We start from the raw sequence: 7,506 nt of genomic DNA, 5'->3' as shown, positions 1-7,506 counted from the left end.
CAGGGGTGGGCGGACGAGAATAGGATGGGATTCAACACTGACAAGTGCAAAGTGATGCACCTGGGGAGGAACAACCGGCACCATACCTACAGGTTGGGGAACTCCCTTCTTGTCAGTACAGAGGCGGAAAAGGATCTTGGAGTCATCATTGATGCCAAGATGAACATGGGCCGGCAGTGTGGGGATGCAGTCAGGAAGGCCAACCGTACCTTGTCATGCATCCACAGATGCATCTCAAGCAGGTCCAAGAAGGTGATCCTCCCCTCTATGTGGCACTGGTCAGGCCACAGCTGGAGTACTGCGTCCAGTTCTGGGCGCCGCACTTCAAGAGGGCTGTGGACAACATGGAGAGGGTCCAGAGGAGGGCCACTCGCATGATCACGGGGCAGCAGGGAAGGCCTTATGAGGAGAGGCTACAGGACCTGAACCTGTTCAGCCTCCAGAAGAGAAGGCTGAGGGGGAATCTAGTGGCCTGTTACAAACTAGTCAGGGGGGATCAGCAGGCACTGGGGAAGTCCCTGTTCTCCCGAGCACTGCCAGAAGTGACCAGGAATAACGGTCACAAGCTGGCAGAGGGTAGATTTAGGCTAGATATCAGGAAGCGCTACTTCATGGTCAGGGCAGCTAGGATCTGGAACCAACTTCCAAGAGAAGTGGTGCCGGCTCTTATGCTGGAGGTCTTTAAGAGGAGGTTAGATGTACACCTTGCTGGGGTTGTTTGACCCCAGTAATCTTTCCTGCCATGGCAGGGGGTCGGACTGGATGATCTACTAGGGTCCCTTCCGACCCCAGAAACTATGAAACTACATGATGGTAACTTTCACTATCTTGCAACTCTGTTAATAAGGAGAAGAAATGGATGACAACTTTAAAAATATACTTAAACTGTTCCTGCTGCTCTCTCTCATGTTAGTATAAACCAGGAGTAATTTTATTGTAGTCAGTGGCATTGCACCCATGTAAAATCAATCTCAGTGAGCAGAGAATCAGGTTCTGCACAGTGCTACACAAAAACTGTTAACATGATGTTAGCATTGACATTAGTTATGAGTAATTTAGGGGTAAAATATACTACAGTGGGGCTGGCAATGTTTTCTAGCCACAGAATGACCCAGCTTGGGCCAGGGATGGGCTGGCACTAGGACCCACACACCATCGCATCTCCCTGCCACAGCTTGGTGTGGTGTGGCACAAAGTCATGTGTCCCCCATGTCCCCCTGCACTGCCAAATGCCACCAAATCCCCTCATCCCAAGGCACAGACCAAATAGTTCCATGGGCTGGACTGAGCCCATGGGCCATAGGTTGCCAACTCCTGTACCACAGGGTTCTTGAAGTATTCAAAAACAAGAATTAGAAGCCTAAGAAATTCAGAATTTGATCCAAAAGCAAGTCATACCTATTAAGGTACAGAAATGTATATTATGATACCCAAACTTCACCTCTGTCCTAAAGAGGCAAGTTAGAATTTAGGATTTAGGCAGCAGACCAGAATAAAAGAAAAAGGAGGGCAAAAAAAAAAAAATCAATGCATTTGTAACCATTTAGTTCTAAGAGAAGAAACACTATGATCACTTAATTATAAACATGGTTGCTGCATGGTGTCACTGTAGGATTGAGCAAGCTTCATCTCTTCTCACAGCTCTTCTTTCCTTCCAACTAGTCAGGAGGAACAGCCTATTGAGAATGTCATTTCTGAATATAGTAAGGATAGGCATAACACAGTCACATCTTATAAAGATTAACTGTATTTAGAGGAGAACACACACTCCAAGCCCTGGTTAAGTACTTTTCTTTACAGAGATGACAAACGTCTGTTTGGCACCCAGGACAAGCAGAGCTATAGCTGACAATTTGTGTCAGTTCAAGCTTGACAAGGAAAAAACTGTTCACAGGAGACAGAATCTTGTACTGTAATTGCAAGTTACAACACAAAGAAGAGGCAAGATTCACTTGGTGATTTCCTTATGTTCCATACTTTCCTTAGTAATTAATTTAGTAATTTCCTAAAATCTCCTCATAATTTAATTTCAATTTTACTTAATGTAACCAAACACTGTCTTTACAAAACTGACTAAGAAGAATTTTCTTAAGAAATAAGATGAAGCAGAATTAAAACAGTGGATCTGGGAACTCTGAAAGTTTGAGGAAAATCAATTTTCCATTCACTCTGTGTGGCTAGGGCCCATGTCCTAAATGCTAACTTTCTATGTATTAGAAGGTTCATCACGAACAGGTCTAAGGAGGTGATACTTCCCTTTTATGTGGCATTGGTAAGACTGCAGCTGGAGTACTGTGTCCAGTTCTGCACACCGCACTTCTAGAGGGATGTGGATAACCTTAAGAGGTCCAGAGGTGGGCTACTCGTATGGTTATGGGTCTGCAGATAAGATCCTATGAGGAGAGATTGAGAGACCTGCATCTCTTCAGCCTCTGCAAAAGAAGGTCAAGAGGGGATCTTGTGGCCATCTACAAATTCATTGGGGGTGGGGGGAAGCAGCAAGGAATAGGGGATACTCCATTTACCAGGGTGCCCCTTGGGGTTACTAGGAACAACGGCCATAAACTGACAGAGAGAAGATTTAGACTGGACATTAGGAAAAATTTATTTATGGTGGGGGTTGCCAAAATCTGGAACGGGCTTCCAAGGGAGATGGTCCTCTCCCCTACCTTGGAGGTCTTTAAGAGGAGGCTAGACTGGGGTCATGTCACCCAGCGCTTCTTTCTGACCAGGGCAGGGGGTTGGACTCTATGATCTACTGAGGTTCCTTCTGACCCTAAAAAGTCTATAAACAGTCTTCAATAAATAACCAAGACAGATGATTAGGCCATCTAGTCAGCTCATGCCTGAGTGGTACTTTCTCAGGGCATCACCCCCCTGGCCTATTTTTTACATTTTTCTGGCTCCCGTAACAATATTTAGATTGTGCTGAAATAATTTTATTTCATATATAACATAATTAGAAAGTTATCTTCACAATCAAAAGATATATCCACACATATACCTTTCATGATTTTGAAACCTTTCTAAATAAGACCCAATTCAACATATTGCAGCCTTCTGAAAAAGAACACTAAAAATGTCTTTGAACTATCTTGTTTTCAAGTGAGAAGTGAGTTTACTGTGCAAATGTAAGTGCACTGAATGCCACAAGTGGCATTGGGCAGAGGTCTACAGGTTATGCTGAAAGAAAGGAAGAAGTTTACTAGCTCAGTTCTTCAAGGATCAGTCTTGTAACCAGTTTTACTAAACACTGTCATTAATGGTTTTGGCACAAAAAGGAGTGTGCTACCACCTAGAAATGAGATATTGCCATAAAAAGGGGAAATGATATCCTAGGATTTTTGGGGTAAAGTATTTCCAGTAGAGATTGCAGCCATTGTATAAGGCCTTATTATCTGGAACAGTGCATACAATTTGAAGGAGGTGAACTAGAAACAGGGTAGAGAAGAGTTATTGGGATGACCCAATCATATAAGAGACTAAAATAATTTCTGTTTGGCCCAGGAAAAAGGAGGCAGGAGAAGGGATATGATTACTCTGTGCAAATTAGATTGAGGGTAAACACCAGGGAAGGAAAAGAACTACTTAAGGTAAAGGCCAACTCTAGCTCTAAAGCAAATGAATATAAATGAGCCATAAGTAAGTTTAGGCTAGAAATTAGGAAGTTTCCTCCCATTAGACGATTAAGGTTCTGCAACAGCTTCACAATAGCAATAGCAGAGGCAAAGAGTCTAACTAGTTTTACCATGGAGTTTGATAAATTTATGAACAGGATTATATGATGTGGTTGAAGGAAGTCCCTTAAAGGCATATATGTTGCATGTTCTTATTATGCGTTGTCCACACAGGGGAAACCAGTGCCAAATCATCAAACAGCAAAAATAATTGTGGGTTTAAAAGTTCCTTGAATCATTTCCTCTCCCCCCCCACTGAGAGAGGAGAAACTATAATGACATTTTTATTAAATTGAGACACTAATAGTACTTTAGGGCACTTTGCATGACGAGTATGCTGAAAAGTGGAGAAGCAGAATAGGCCGTAATGGCTAGTTACCATCAAAGAACAACAGCCTACCCTTAGGTTTTACTGGAAATCTACCATGAAATTGTTAATGGCAGCATATGACCTTCATTTTGAAGGTACAGGCAGACTTAAATAAAAATGTCCCTACTGAAAATATGTAATACCACTGTGTGCCCGTCTGGCCTCGAACACCTGGTCACGTGCCGCTCTGGCCCAGATGTTCGGCGGTGTTTGCCTGTCCGTCCCAGATGTTCCATCGAATAGGTGTTTCTCTCCAGTGTAGTCTTCCCCAATCTCGCCTGCCACGACACTGACTCTTATTTCCGTGGAGGTCCAACCACTGGCAGCCTCTCGACGGCGGGACATCTCTCTGGCGGTCTTCTGCGATGCTCCACCTGCCCTCTACCTCATTCTTACACCCTGCCTAGAGGGGTCACAGATGTCCTCCTGGCCCGAGCTCTGACTGTTGAGTCCCCAAGTGCGTTCGCCCGGACGGTTCTTTCTCCCTACAGGTGAACAGCCCGCAAACCCATGCCTCGCGGCCATCTATTTTCCCATGAGGCTGTCAACCACCTTGAGGCTTAAATTATAATCAGGCTCCACAAGCTTTGCCCTTCAACCCCTCCAACAGTGGGAAACATAAAATACAAACAAAAGTCGCTGAAACACTCTGAGAGGCCAGCTGCCTCTTTATCCCCGGCTCCTCTGGCCTAATCACCAATACCTGCCCTCAGATACTAGTGATCCATATTTGGCCCTATGTGTGTCAGGGGTAGCCTGCGGGCTACTCCATACTTCTTTTCCCTTGTCGCCCAGCCTTTGGGTTCGCTGGACCTGCTGTAGTCCTTCGACGGACGCCTGTCTCCACGTCACCCATTGGGTCAGCTCTATACCACTGAGGCCCATGTTTCACAGCCCCTCATGCTGCTTGTGACACCCATCTCCCACCTGGTGCGCCTCCTCGGCTCTTCCGAAGCCCTGAACAGTCCCACCTGGCCTGGCGTCTTGATGTGTGCTGGTCTCTCCAGCTCTTCAGCTGTGGCCCCTGGCGTAGGAATCTTTCTGCTCCCCTCTGCCCCTTAGTCCGGGTTCCTGGTCATGGGAAGCCTCCTCCAGCTCCTGGCTCCTTTCGCTGCCGCCAGCAGCATCTGTCCCGCAGCATGCTCTACTGCATCCTCCCCCGCTGGGAGAAGCAGCTTCCAGACCCTTTTTCCCTGATAGGAGCTCAGGGAGAACCTCCCCTGCCACCCTCTTCCTTGCCGGCGGCCCATTTTATTTCTGTCGGCCAGCTCTTGTGGCTGACATCACCGGCCAGCCACAACTGTATAAAGGCGCAGCTAATAAGCCGCACGGGTCCCTCCTCTGGCTCCGCTGCAGATCCTGCTGCAAGTTAGAATTTCCCTTTTTCTTTTCTTTTACTTTCATTTTCCTTTGATTGTTCCTGACCCCGGGGCTCCCCCCTGGCATTTTGGGGTCTTCCCTTCTGTTCCTTGCCATGACATACTGACCTAGTAGAAAGAGGAGGAATGGGAAACCACTTTCTAGAAATTCTAAGTTGGCTCCTGCAATCCTTGCTTGTATAAACAGAAAAATAATAAGTAGAAGTAAGGAAGGGTCCTGAGACCCACAGTATAACATTTTGTACAATTTGGTTATTTCCAATTTTTCAAAATCCTTACTAAGAGTATAGGAAAAAGCCACAACAAGATTCAAGGACTAAAGAAAATACTTTACTGCAAGAGACTTACCAAAATTAATTGTTTAGCCTATCATCCAAAAGAAGATTGAGAATGAATTTGATTATAGCACGTAGAAGTAAGACAGGCAGAAAATACCAGGTATGTAAAACCTATTTAATGCAAGCATAACTGAGAGACATAAGAACAAAACAACCATGGACTCGGGACTCTTCAGTCTGGAGAAGGCTCAGGGAGGACTTGGTGGCAGCCTACAACTTCATAAGAGGGTTACATCAGGACCTGGGAGAACATCATCTTCACCAGAGCTCCCCAAGGGATAACAAGGTCTAAGGGCCATAAACTCCAAGAAGGTCAATTTAGAACTGGATATAAGAAAGAAGTTCGTTATGGTGAGTGTGTCCAGGGTCTGGAACAAACTCCCCCCAGAGGTGGTGCAAGCACTTACTTTGGACTCCTTCAAAAAACAGCTGGATTTATTTCTTGCTAGGCTCACTTGATCCCAGCTGACTTCCTGCCTATGGTGTGGAGGGGGGCTAGACCCAATGATCTCATGAGGTCCCTTCTAGCCCCTAAAGTCTATGAAATCTATGAAACCAGGTGCCATCGCTGAACCCAGAAAAATGTGAATTAGAATCAGGGCATTAAAAAATCCCAGCAAGGGTGATTAGCTATTAGAAAAATCTCTCAAGTGATGGAGTCCTTTCAAGGGGTGGACTCCCTCTAGATGCCTTTCTGGAAGATGTCTTTTACCTCAAAAAGGGTTTATAGTTTAAAAGGTTTGGGGCTGCATGTGGGGAAAGTCAATTCAGGGATACTGGTGTGAAATTTAGGTGCCAGTGAGATCAGGCTAGAAGATCAAGTTCTGAGTCTTTGTTTACCTCAAATTCTGTATATCCATGAATATGAATCTTGTTTTTGATAAAACCATAACATTTTCTACCTATAAACAAGCACTGCATTAAAAAAACTGTTAGAATTTAGTGTCAATAGCAAAACTGAAATGAGAGACTATTTGTGTTCAAGATCACCTCAAGATTTTATATTCAATGAATAGAACCAATATTAGGGATTCTTAGAGCATCTATACATGTTACAGTGCTCTGCTCGATTAATTAAGTCTTCTGCGAGTCTGCTGGAGCGTGCCAAGCAGAGCACTCCAGCAGTTTCTGCGTCACATGTATTCAGTGTCCCCATGTTTCAAAACGGTGGCGGGGTACTTTAACTAAAACTCGTCAAATGAGTTGCAGTTAAAGCACCCCCGCTGCCATTTTTAAGCTCAAAATGCTGATTACGTGTGACTCTGTGAGAGCCGCTCTAAGGTGCTCCTCCTCCACCCTGGAGCACGGGTATAGGCATCCTTAGATTTTACCCTTTACTTATGCAGATATCAGAAATGTTCAGGTCTGCTGTCTTAAAAAATAACAGTCAAAGCATTTGTATGCTTTCGTAATCAAAAAGAGAAGTGCTATTCAGTGGATAAACTGTAAGATGCTTCTGTTGATTTGTTTTCACCTATCTTCTGGTAAAAAATTCTGAACTAGATATCAGAGGATAGAGAGTATCTTATACTTTTACACTTTTCTGCACATAAAATAATCAGAGACAAAAAAAATAAACTCAAAAAATAAAATTCAGGAACATCTTTAATATTTTACTCCAATTCTGAAACATAGCTGTGTGACTGTTGCGGGGGGTGGGGTTCAGGGACTGCGTATGCTGCATGCATCCAAACTTGGATGATATCTCAATGAAATTTATATTTCCAAGTAGAAATCAGGCT

The sequence above is a fragment of the Gavialis gangeticus genome, unplaced genomic scaffold (genome assembly GCF_001723915.1).
Source record: "Gavialis gangeticus isolate Ggan-Ray unplaced genomic scaffold, GavGan_comp1, whole genome shotgun sequence".
Taxonomy (NCBI): domain Eukaryota; kingdom Metazoa; phylum Chordata; order Crocodylia; family Gavialidae; genus Gavialis; species Gavialis gangeticus.
The sequence above is the reverse complement of the archived record's forward strand: the minus strand, read 5'-3'. Positions refer to the sequence as shown.